The sequence below is a fragment of the Triturus cristatus genome, chromosome 4_2, assembly GCF_964204655.1.
Source record: "Triturus cristatus chromosome 4_2, aTriCri1.1, whole genome shotgun sequence".
Taxonomy (NCBI): Eukaryota; Metazoa; Chordata; class Amphibia; order Caudata; family Salamandridae; genus Triturus; species Triturus cristatus.
The window spans coordinates 136,008,481-136,021,639 of record NC_140586.1 but is presented as its reverse complement, the minus strand read 5'-3'; the positions used below and the strand labels follow the sequence as shown (position 1 = coordinate 136,021,639).

At 49.6% G+C, this 13,159-nt stretch overlaps 1 protein-coding gene across 1 annotated transcript in view; it reads left to right on the top strand.

Moving 5' to 3' along the window:
* TSPAN31 (tetraspanin 31) overlaps positions 1-13,159 on the top strand; it is a 106,035-nt gene that overhangs the window by 56,833 nt on the left and 36,043 nt on the right. The window lies entirely within an intron of this gene.

Sequence of the window (13,159 nt, the reverse complement as noted above, 5' to 3'; positions counted from 1 at the left end):
CAGATATGTCTGGGGTTTCCATGTTTCCTGGCTCTCTGTATAACCTTCTTGCCTCTAGTCATGACAGGAACTTACAGGACTCGTTGTTCATTATTTCCTGCTCTAGTCTTGCCTGTGGAATGGCCTTACAAAAAGGACTTTGCCTACAAAATGGAATATGGTAGTCTGGTAGCCGTATTACTTTGTGATCGTGGCATTTCTCTTCTTGCACAGGCTCTAGTTTTGTGTGGAGTGCTCTTCCTTTTCAGATTTGCTAGTAAAGTAGAACTTTCCTCATGAGCAAGCAGATGCTTCAGTCTGCCATGGATATCTGCAAGACTAGTGTTAGAAATGGGGTCTCTAGTTAGAAGTATGCACCCTGTCCAAGTAGTGACCCACACTCTAGTCAGGGTAAGAGTATTACACACCAAAGTTTACCTGTGCTCACGCACTTGTGGCTTGGCACAGAGCAATCCGGCTAAATTAAAGAGGCAATGAGTAAAGTATTTGTTTTCATTAACACAGTGAAAATACCACAAAAGTACTTCACATCAGTTTCGAAAAATAGCCACTATTTATCAGAGGTAAACAAGACTAAAATGAAAAATCCAACATGCACAAGTCTAGATATATTTTTAAAGATTAAATCGAGAAATGCAGTGCTTAGAAGTCTATAGTTCCAACTGGGCTTATCTGGTCACGCTTCAAAAACCTTCAACATGTCGCCTCAAACCAAGAGGTGGCATCGGGGCTGCAGGTGATGCGTCGGTTCCTTAAGGGGGTGCATGATTGTTGAAAATGTTGCTGCTCCAGGGCGATGCATTACACAGAGGAGGTGATGCTTGGGTTACGGATGCGAGACCTCTGTTCCTGAAGGCGATATGGCGCATTCCTCATATTCGGAGTCCAACAATTGGGCCCAAGGCGCTGCATCGATCGTGAGTCGCACCTGGTTGAGGCGCAGTCTGGACGGGGCACCACGGATGTCAGTGGTGCGTTGTCTAGACTCACGCTGCCATGATTATTTAGAGATGCTGTGGCAATGCCGGGCTGCTTTAAAGTCCAGGTCGTAGAATCACACACCCTGCAAACTGTTTCCACGGCTTCGATGCAGGCAGCGGCGATTCATTAATTTTGGTGAAATTTGCTGGTTCCGTCTGATGCTCAGCGTCTATTTAATTGGTTTGAGGCACCAAATTCACCTCAAAAGACCCAGGACTGAGTTTGCCACCACATGGCAGGTCAGGACTCACTGCGGAGGTGCCCAGGTGCTGGTTGCAAGATGCAGGTGAAGCCTTTGTTGTCCCTGAGACTTAAGCAACAGGAGGCAAGCTCAGTCAAGCCATTGGAGAACCTTTAGAAGGCAGGATGCAGAGAGTAAAGTCCAGTCCTCTCACTCCCAGGCAAGGAGCAGCAGGCCAACAAAGCAAACAGCAAAGTGGCAGTCCCTCCTGGCAACTCATCAGTTCTTCCTGGCAGAATGTCCTCAGTCCAGAAGTGTTCTGAGTGTACGGTGTCAGAGGTGCAGTACTTGTACCTATTTTAGGCTTTGAAGTAAAGAGACTTCAAAGAAACCTCTTTGTAGAGCACAACACCCTGCCCTTTCTGGCCATTTGCTTTAGGCACACTACAGGGGGGGTATGCTGCTCTTTGTGGGGGACAGGCACGGTGCTATTCAGGTGTCGACTCATTCTACCACTCTAGCTCAGGAAGACTCATAGGCCTGGTAACGGGCCATCATGATATGCAGGGCACACCGCTGCACCCTTTGTGTGTGACTGGCTAGAGTGAAATCACAAAGCCCAACTGTCATTCAACCCAGACAGGCAGAGGCACAGAATGGGTGAAGTAAGAAAATGCCAACTTTTTCTAAGTGGCATTTTCAGACCTGCAATTTAAAACTAACATAACATAACTAAAATGTTTTTTGTTTTTTTTAAATTGTGGTTCCAGAGACACTAAACTACAATTTTAGATCTCCTCCCAATTGGAAGATACACTTGTAAAATGTTAAAGCAGCTCCAGTGCTAACCTATGGGAGAGATAGGCCATGCTGTGGTGAAAATGAATTTAGCAGTTTTTCACTACCAGCACATGTAACTCTCAAAAGTACATATCCTGCCTTCTGATATACATTGCACCCTGCCCATGGGGTGACCTCGGGCCTACCTAAGGGGTGCCTTACATGTAGAAAAAGGAAAGGTTTGGGCCTGGCAAGTAGGTGAACTTGCCAGGTCGACATGGCAGTTTAAAACTTCACACACTAACTCTGCAGTGGCAGGCTTGAGACATGTTTGGAGGGCTACTCATGTCAGTGGCACAATTAGTGCCGCAGGCCCACTAGTAGCATTTGATTTACAGTCCCTAGGGACATGTAGTGCACTGTACTGGAGATGTATCAGTATATCAAATATGCAAGTCATGTAGAAATGCCAACATATTTTAGACACAGAGCAGATGCAATTTTGGTACTGAACGATTGCTGACCAATGCTAGAGTCCTAACACCAGCAAAAACAAAGGAGGAAGAAGCCAAAAAGTCTAGGGATCACCCTGCAAAAAGGGCCATTTCCAACCACTAACAAACATAGCTAGATTCCTGAGCACTCACCTCAATTTGCAAGTGTTTTGCAGCGTGAATCTTTCTGGATTCACTATGCTGTGCATTATTCCGCAATCTGGTGGTTGGGTCCGGATTCGTAGTCTTTCTTTTGTTTTTTTTTTTTTTGTTTGTAGCCCAGGTGGGTGTCGACGTCCCACCATTTGGTGCACCGCTCGGGACGTCGTCGTGCTTCCTGCGGAAGTCCCACCTTTGGGGCGCCATCTTCAGATTCTTTTTTCCGCCGTTTGGTCTGGATCGTCATCGAGAAGCTCCAGAGTTTTAGACGAAGGAAGAAGGAAAATACGCGAGTTTCATCGAAGGAGAACCTTTAGAAGACTACAGAGAGAAAGGTATTACAGCCGGGACGAGGGGATCCTCAATTCTTTGACGCACATAGGAAAATGCGCACTCAGGGCAGAACTTAAATGGTGTCTTTTCCATTGCGCTCAGAGCCTCTAACTGCCACCACAAGTACGCGCAGAAGGACCAACATCCGGTCTGCAACCTTTGCCTGCCGTTCGACCACGAGAGCAAGGACTACAACGCCTGTTCCTCCTTTGTGCCGAAGACTCTCCGGGTGAGAGGACGTCAGAGGAGAGTCAACTTCAGCATGGAAGGCAAGGGTAAGGCCCTGTCACTGTACGATCTGGGCCTCTCCACCGACGATGAAGACAACATCGCCGAGTGACCTGATGTCTTCACGGTCGTAGAGACCGATAAGAAAACACCTGACGAGGTAAGAGACATGTCGAGTACAAAACCACCGAAAGGGCCCGAAAATCGGATGGTGACTCTCGAAAAAATGAGTCAAAGTCCTTGAAGGAAACGCCGGCGCCAACAATTTCAACGTCCGCCAGTGGTTCAAAGGACAAAAGGCCGAGCGGATCCTTCGAGAAGGACTCCCAGGTGCCGAAGAACGCCGAGAGGCAGAGTTCGTCGAAACAGACCCACGAGGTGGGACGTTCGGCGACGAAAGACAAGGCCGCGTCGACGCAAGCTCCGTCGAAGAGACCTGCGGTCGACGCCGAGCACATCTCAAGCATGGAAAAGAAAAAGAGAAGGCTCGAGGCGGAGATGGAGAGCATCCTTCAGAGGAAGAAGGAGTTCAACGAAAAAATGAAACAATTCAAAATCCCAACGGTCCCGTCGACAATGTCGTTGAGATCGAGGAAGAAGGGGATTTCGACGCCAAAGAGCAGTCGAGAGGTCCTGAAGAGGAGGAAGAAGGCACCTACTATGAGGGAGAAGGTGATGAAGAGGATCAGCAGTCGTTCTACGGCTTGGCGCCGTCGACGAGTCAAACTGGAATGGCAGGACATCGACACCGAAGAGCCCGTGGACTCGTATCCTTCGAGGCCTTCGCCGCCTGACGACATCGGGGCGTACAACATGGTCGTCAAGAGTGCTGCAGCAGCCTTTGGGGTGAAATTGGACGAGGAGAAGCCCAAAGCAGACTTTCTACTCGCAACTCTGCTCCCCATCCAGACGAGGAGCCAGTTCCTCCCCATGCTCCAAAGCGTGATGAACCAAGGGAAGGAGAAGTTTTAAGGAACCGGGAACATGCCGGTCCATCACACCCAGAACAGAAAAGAAGTACAAGCACTCCTCGCAGGATCCTCCTTACATCAAGGGATCGGTCACTGCAGATTCCATCATTGCTTCCACGGCCAGGAAAGAGACCTCGGGGCCACCTCCTGATAAGGAGAGCAGAAGGATGGACCTCACTGGAAGGAAGGTAGAAAGAAATGCCACAATGCACTGGCGCATGGCAAACTTAAACGCGCTACTGAACAGACACCAATACCAGCACTGGGATGAGATGGGGGAACTAGTCAAGCATCTCCCAGAAGAGTACCGTCAAAGAGCTTCCCATCTAGTGGAGGAAGGGAAGAATATCGCCAACTCATGCATCAAGACTGCATTGGACGGGGCGGAAACTTCGAGCAGACTGATGGCCATAGGGATCACTGAAAGGAGACAGGCTTGGCTCAGAATTTCTGGATTCAAGCAGGAAGTCCAGAAATAACATACTGATCACCCCTTTCAACGGTGAAACGCTATTCGGGGAAACTGTGGACGAGAAGCTTACCCAACTGAAAAAGGAAAATGAGACCGCAAGATCCATGGGGGCCCTGCAATTCAGAGTAATGCGAAGAGGCACCCCAAATCGGAGACCCTACGGAAGGGGAGGAAGCCAGCAGGGTACGTCGCACCAGACATTCCAGCACGGGCAGCAGGGTGACAGTCACAGCCAGCAGGGGCAGCAGAAGCAGAACTGGCAGTACCAGCCTCGAGGCCAGTCCTTTCGAGGGAGAGGAAATGGACGGGGCCAAAGGAGGAGAGGGGGAGACCAACCCTCATCTAAGTGACTACACACACAAAAGGACGCTCACCCACAGCATACCCCGAAGGGTGAAGTGCAATGTAAGAACACCAAGGGGGTTACACAAATCAAGCGCCTACGAACATGCAACACCGGTGGGCGGAAGACTGGGCCTCTACCTACAACAATGGCAACAAATAACCTCAGACAAATGGGTTCTCAACGTCATACAGCACGGATACTGCATAGAGTTAGAGAAAAGGCCTCCAAACAAGAAACCAAAGAGAAGACCGCGCTCGGGTCAAGAGCTCGCTCAACTCAGGGAGGAGACATTTCAACTACTGAAAAAGAGGGCCATAGAACCAGTGCCATGCAGAGAAAGGAACAAGGGAGTGTACTCAAACTACTTCCTTGTACCAAAGGTGGACGAATCACTAAGACCCATCCTGGACCTAAGGTTCCTAAACAAATTCATAAAGACGCATAAATTCAAAATGACATCACTACAAGAAGTGCTACCCCAAATACGAGGCGGAGACTTCATGTCCACGTGGACCTCAAGGACGCCTCCCTGCGCATCCCAATGAACAGGCGACACAAAAACCTGTTAAGGTTCAGCATCAACCAGGATCCTTATCAGTTTACAACCCTGGCATTCAGCCTAAAGTCAGCCCCAAGGGTTTTCACAAAATGCCTTGCAGTAGTAGCAGCGTACCTACGAAGGGAAGGGATTCATGTGTATCCTTACCTAGACGATTGGCTGGTCAAAGCAAGCACTCTCGACAAGTGCGAGGAGCACGCAGAACGGGTGACAAGAACACTAACAAACCTGGGGTTCTCAATACACTGGGGGAAGTCATCAATAGAACCAGAACAGGTGAAGATCTTCCTGGGGGCGAAGATCAACACCATAGACGGAACGGTGATGCCCAGCGACAGAAGAACAATAGCCCTGCTGAACGAGACGCGTCTCTACCAGAAGGGGCGAGTTCTGACCGTGAGAACAGTGAGCAAGATCATGGGGATGATGGCGTCATGCATCCACCTAGTCCCCAATGTCCGGCTTCACATGAGACCATTCCAAGAATGGCTGCAACAGCAATGGTCACAAGCAAGCGGGAGTTGGGAGGATCTAGTGGTTGTTACGCACGCAGTGCAGGAGGAGATAACATGGTGGAACAGGGAGAACTTAACTACAGGAAAGACCTTGAAACCACCAAACCCAACGGTGACCATTACCACGGATGCATCACAAATAGGATGGGGAGCACACATGAACAAACTCAGGGTGAGGGGTCTGTGGACTCCGGCAGATGCGGTCAGACACATCAATTACCTGGAATTGAAGACTGTCCTGCTAGCCCTGAAGGCCTTCCAGAAACAAATATACAACCAGAAAGTGTTGATACAGACGGACAATACGACTACCATGTTCTATATCAACAAGCAGGGAGGGACACAATCGTTCCCCCTTTCCTCTCTGGCACAGGAGATTTGGAAATGGGCCATCCCACTCAAGATAGACCTGCTGGCCATACACCTACCAGGGAAGGACAATGTGGAGGCAGACTGGCTCAGCAGACAGACATCGGCATCCCACGAGTGGGAGCTCAATGGACAGGAAACGCAGAGGCTGTTCCAAAGGTGGGGAACACCGACAATAGACCTGTTTGCAACACGCCTGAATGCAAAATGCCAAAACTTCGCATCCAGACAACCAGAACAGCAATCACAAGGGAATGCCCTATGGATAAGTTGGTCAAAGACATTTGCCTACGCTTTTCCACCGATACCGCTGTTACACAGGGTGCTCGACAAGTGCAGGACCAGCAACATGACACTGATCCTAGTAGCACCGCAGTGGGCAAGGCAGACCTGGTTCTCTCAAATAGTGGAAATGGCACAAGGCACTCCTCACAGATTCACAAGAAGAAAGGACCTGCTCTCCATGCAGAACGGAGAGGTCCTGCACCCAGAACCAGAGAGCCTCAGCCTGGCGGCATGGCTCCTGAAGACTTAGAGTTTGCGCACCTGAACCTACCTCCAAGCACTATGCAAGTGCTGCGGGAGGCAAGGAGACCTACAACACGAAAATGCTATGGGGAGAAATGGAAAAGGTTCACAATATGGTGCAGCAGAAATAAACTACTGAATAAAATGACAACGGAGTCAACGGTGCTTAGATATCTCACAAACCTACTAAAAAGTAATCTATGCTCATCCTCCCTAAGGGTACACCTAGCGGCAATCGTAGCTTACACACGAGGGGAGAGAGGAGGAAGTCTCTTTACGTCACCGGTAGTAAAGAGGTTCCTGGAGGGGGCGAAAAGAATTGCGCCACCAAAGAGGATGCCGCCGCCGACATGGAACCTCAACGTGGTCCTAACCGAGCTTATGAAGGCGCCGTTTGAACCCATCCACCAGGCCACGCTGCAAATGCTGACCATGAAAACAGCCTTCCTGGTAGCGATAACCTCGCTGTGCAGAGTGAGTGAGCGAGCTGCAAGCACTGACACTGCAAGAGCCCTACATCCAGATACACAAGGATAGGGTGGTTCTAAGAATGGACCCACACTTCATGCCTAAGGTGGTGTCGGCATACCATATGAACCAGACAATTCAGATTCCGAGTTTCTTTCAAAACCCCACGACAAGCGCAGAAAGGGCACTGCACACTCTGGATGCTAGAAGGGCAGTGATGCACTACATTGAGAGGACCACTCCGGATCCCCCACAGACCCATGCCCTCACCACATCTTCAACAAAGCAGACTCCGTCATTGCACCGCACCTCCGAGACATCATCAACTGCTCCTTCAACTCCGCTACCTTCCCAGAAGACTGGAAACACGCTGAACTCACCGCCCTCCTGAAAAAACCAACAGCGGACCCCACCGAACTCAAAAATTACAGCCCCATCTCGCTTCTTCCATTCCCGGCCAAAGTCATCGAGAAAGCCGTCAACAACCAGCTCGCCGCCTTCCTCGAAGCCAACAAATCCCTCGACCCCTCACAATCTGGCTTCCGAGCAAAACACAGCACTGAGACCGCCCTCATCGCAGCAACAGACGACATTCGAACTCTACTGGACAATGGAGACAGTCGCCCTCATCCTCCTCGACCTCTCTGCTGCATTCGACACAGTCTGCCACAGCACCCTTCTACAACGCCTCAATAACATCGGAATCCAAGGAAAAGCTCTTGAATGGATCACCTCGTTCCTCACCGGAAGAACCCAGAGAGTCCGCCTTCCTCCATTCAAGTCCGAGGCCTCTGAAGTCATCTGCGGCGTACCTCAAGGATCCTCACTCAGTCCCACCCTCTTCAACGTATACATGAGCCCCCTCGCGGCCATCGCCCGCCAACACAACCTCAACATCATCTCTTACGCGGATGACACTCAAATGATCCTTTCTCTCACCAAGGACCCCAGCACCGCCAAAACTAACCTACACGAAGGAATGAAAGAAGTCGCCGAATGGATGAAACAAAGCCGTCTGAAACTGAACTCAGACAAAACAGAAGTCCTCATCTTAGGTACATCCCCCTCTGCTTGGGACGACTCCTGGTGGCCGGAAGCCCTCGGAAAAGCACCCATCCCGACAGACCACGCACGGAACCTTGGCGTCATCCTGGACTCTTCACTCTCAATGAACAGACAAGTCAGCGCCGTATCCTCTTCCTGCTTCAACATTCTTCGCATGCTCAGAAAAACATTTCGCTGGATCCCCTCCGAAACAAGGAAAACAGTCACCCACGCTCTGGTCACGAGCCGACTGGACTACGGAAACACCCTCTACGCAGGTACCACCGCTAAACTCCAGAAGAAACTCCAACGAATCCAAAACGCCTCAGCCAGGCTCATACTAGACATCCCACGCAACGAACACATCTCTGGTCACCTTAAAGACCTCCACTGGCTACCCGTCAATAAGAGGATCACTTTCCGACTGCTTACCCACGCACACAAATCACTCTACGACATCGGACCAGATTGCCTCAACTCTCGACTGTCCTTCTACACCCCCTCCCGCCAACTACGTTCTTCCAGCCAAGCCTTCGCCACTGTACCTCGCATCAACAAGACCACCATGGGAGGCAGATCCTTTTCATACCTGGCTGCTAAAACATGGAACTTACTCCCCGCTTACCTTCGCCTCACCCAGAACCACCTAGCGTTCAGAAAGCAGCTTAAAACGTGGATATTTGACAAATAACCCTCCTCCCCTTCCTAAGCGCCTTGAAACCCTCTGGGTATGTAGTGCGCTATACAAATTTTATGACTTGACTTGACAGGAAGACCAAGCAGCTCTTTGTCTCCTTTGCAACTAGTTTCCTGGGTAGACCCGTGACAAAGGCCACCATTGCATGATGGATTGCACTGACAATACAATTCTGCCACAAACAAGCAGGGCAGGAACTATCGGATGGGCCACGAGCCCACTCCACAAGGAAGAAGGGAGCAACTATTGCCTTTCTGGCAAATACGCCCATTCAAGACATATGCCTGGCGGCAACATGGGCTTCAGTGCACACGTTCACTAAGCACTATTGCGTGGACATTCAGATGAACAAGGAAGCACAAGTAGGACAGAAGGTGCTTCAACACATATTCAACGGCCAACACTCATCTACCACCCAGCCGCCACAAAGATAACAAACCGCTACAAAGTCTATGCACAGCATAGTGAATCCAGAAAGATTCACACTGCAAAACGAATAGCTTCTTACCTGTCGGTGTAGTTTTGCAGCTTGAAGATCTTTCTGGATTCACTAGCGAACCCACCCACCTCCGCCAGGAAGATGAGGATGGAGATAGAGGTGGAATGGACAAGGAAGAAAAGAATAATTGAAAGACTAAATAAAACGCCTAGGGTTTAAAAAAAAAAAAGGGAAAAAAGAACCCGAAGATGGCGCCCCAAAGGTGGGACTTCCGCAGGAAGCACGACGTCGTCACGAGAGGTGCACCAAATGGTGGGACGTCGACGCCCACCTGGGCTACAAAAAAAAAAAAAAAGCGACTACGAATCCGGACCCAACCACCAGATCGCGGAATAATGCACAGCATAGTGAATCCAGAAACCTCTTCAAGCTGCAAAACTACACCGACAGGTAAACTATTCGTTATCCAGTATTAGGGTATCACATGCCTGAATCGTACCCAGTCGTGGGGATGGGAGTCCCCGGTATATAACAAAAGTAATGTCTCACTAGACCTAGAGAGATAGGCCTAAGGCCTCACATTAGTAACATATCCAGGTCCTTTTGTAATGAGGACCAAACTCGAGAAAACAACCAATAAGCTATCACCACCCTCCTAGTCCCTCAGAGTTTCTACCGCACGTCGTGCTAAGGGAGTCTCCACTGAGCTCTGCTCAGTTTTTCCTTGCTTATGGAATTCAAGTGGATTTTTCTTCACAATTACTTCTTCTGCGTGAAGTCTACTCTGTCTTCATGTCAGACACTCCTAAGAAAGGCCTTTTTAGGCCCTGTGCTTCCTGCAATAAGAAGAGACTGCATGTCGACGACCAGCATAAAGACTGCCTCTACTGTCTCTACCTGGACCATTCCTCCAAAGACTGGAAGGTATGTCGTACCTTTTCATCTAAGAGTCTTAAAGACCGTGAGGGACGGCTGTTGATTTGGCTGCAGAGGCTTAAGGACAAAGAATGCTCCTTGTCCTCTGAGGAGAGTGAGGGTTCAACAAAGTCTTCAAGAACCTCACAGAAAAAGTCCAGAGATGCTTCTCCAGGTCCTTCTTCGTAGCCCCCTCAAAAGAAGACGCAGAAAAAGTCCTCTGAGGCACCACTTAAGGCTTTGCCACACAAGGATCCTTCGCTGAGGATTGTAAACACTTTTTAAAAGCCTGCTTCAGCCCCGGCAACGACCGCCTCGTTGAAGTTGGCCTCGACGACGAGAATCTCCTTCTAAAGCTGTGGGAGTGACCTCAACGATGACAAACTCTACACTCTTGGCGTTGTCAGCATCGCACTCGTCGACTACGTCCTCGTCGGCGGCTGTTGTTCCATTGTCGTCGACTATCAAAATTAAAAAATCGTCGCCGTCCAAGACAGTGTCGACGCCGCGCTCGTCGCCGAACGCATCGACGACTAGTACGTCGACGTCTCTTCCATCGTCGACGATGGTGACTTTGTCGACGACGACTCCGTCGACGGGGACTTCGTCGACGCTACCTTCGTCGACGCGATCATCGGTTGTGTCCATTGGTGTTTCCGGCTACACCGACTGCCTCGTCGACGACACCAAAATCAACGGTGGACAGTGCTTATGTTCACCTCAAGGTTACTAAAAGACAGCTGACGCCTTCCCTTACATCACCAAGCAGGGTGCAGCCGTTACATCTGTCTCACCTTTTGGACGAGGAGGAGGATTCAGATGAGGGCAGCATGTTCAGGGCTGCAACAAGTCCCTCTGAACTTCATGTAAAGTACCAGGAGGACTCTGACTATGACGAGCAAGACGCAGATGATCCGGCATATTATCCGGATGACAGCCATCTTCGCCAACAACCCATGGTTTGGCTCCCTGCGTCTTTGGTTTCTGACCTCCAATTCTTGATTTCTGACTACAAACAGAGGTTCCCTACTTCTGCTCAGTCTTCTGCTCAGTCTTCTACTCCAGTTCTCTCTCCGCCTCCACGGTTACAGGTTCCACCGCCACCTCCACTGGCTATACCCGTTAGGTTACCACCTCCCCCTTCCACGGATGATGAGGAGGATGACCAACGAGGCGGGAGAGGTTCATGATTCCCAATCAACTCATGATGAGTGGAACGACTACATCATCCTTTTTCCGGCATCTCCAGTGCCTCCTCAAGCATTTCGCCTCCTGAAGATATTGGGGGGGGGTTCACAACGTTTTGTAAAGGGCTGCACAGCGTTTCCAAATCCCTATGCCTTCTTACCAGCAGGACTGTTTCTTGTAAGACTTCAAGGAACCTTTTAAAAAATCGGTGAGATCTGTGCCGATCATAGACTACATCTGGGATCAAGGCATTTAAAATCATGCAAAATCCTTCTACGGTTCTCCCAGTGTTGCCTCATCTGGATAAAAAGTACAGAGCTCCAGACACCGCTCCAGCCTGCCTTACCGGATATCCCAAGCTTGATTCCGTCATCACTCAGGCAGCTCAGTGGAGATCTAAAAACCCTTCTGCTCCGCTTTCAGCCCCTCCACATAAGGAGGGCAGACGCCTGGACAACATTGGGAAGCGCTTTTCTCCCATGTCTGCATTGACCGTGCGTGTGTCTAATTCCTTAGAGTTGGGGCGCTACAATTGTGAGTTTATTTATTGTATATTGTTTGCCATAGAAATACCCTTCGGAATGGGCTTTTTACAGGGAAGCAAGTGGAAAGGGGTATTTTTGTCATGGTTGCTAGAGTCTCCATTATCCAGTATTGGGGTATCTTTCATAGATTCACATGCTTGAATCATTCCCCGTCGCCGAGGCGGGAGTCCCATGGTAAAATACAAAAGCAGTGCCTAAGTAATACTAGTAGGCTAAAAGAAAGCCAGAGGCCTAAAACTTAGTAGCCGATTACATCATTATACGAAAATAACTAAAAAATAGTTCTAGCCAATCAGCTACTAGCATCCTCTAGAACCCTCACAGCAGAGGCAGTTCTCCTCAGATTTTCACCGCACGTCGTGTGGAAGGGGGAGTCTCCCTGAGTGCCTACTCAGTTTCTTCACCTTTTCTTCAGAATGTCTGATAAGAAAGCTCTTTTTAGACCCTGCAGGACCTGTGAAAAGAAAAGGGTCCATGTGGACGACAAACATGAAGTTTGTATATACTGCCTACATCCTAAGCATGTTAAGGATTGTAGGATTTGCCGGGCCTTCCCTGCTAAGCCTTGAAGGGACAGGGAGGCAAGGCTGCTTTTATGGTTAAAATCCAACTCTGCTGAGGAGGATGATAGGGCCTCGACGTCTAGCAAAAGGGCTATATCGCTTGACAGCTCTTCAAGTGAAGGAAGAAAGCATCACAAGGCCTCTCATGAAGTTTCTGACCATTCACAGAGGTCACAAAAATTATCCTCTGGGTCAGCGCTGTCTTCGCCCTCTGAGGTATCCAAAAGACCTTCAGCCTCTAAAACCGTGAGTAAAACCCAGGTGGAGACTCTAACTCTGGTTTCCTCTCATACGATTTCTGTGACTTCTGCTGCCCCTCTGTCGATGGCTGCAGTCTCCATTACGGCTATTTCTTCACCTAATGTGTCTTCTAGGATATCTACT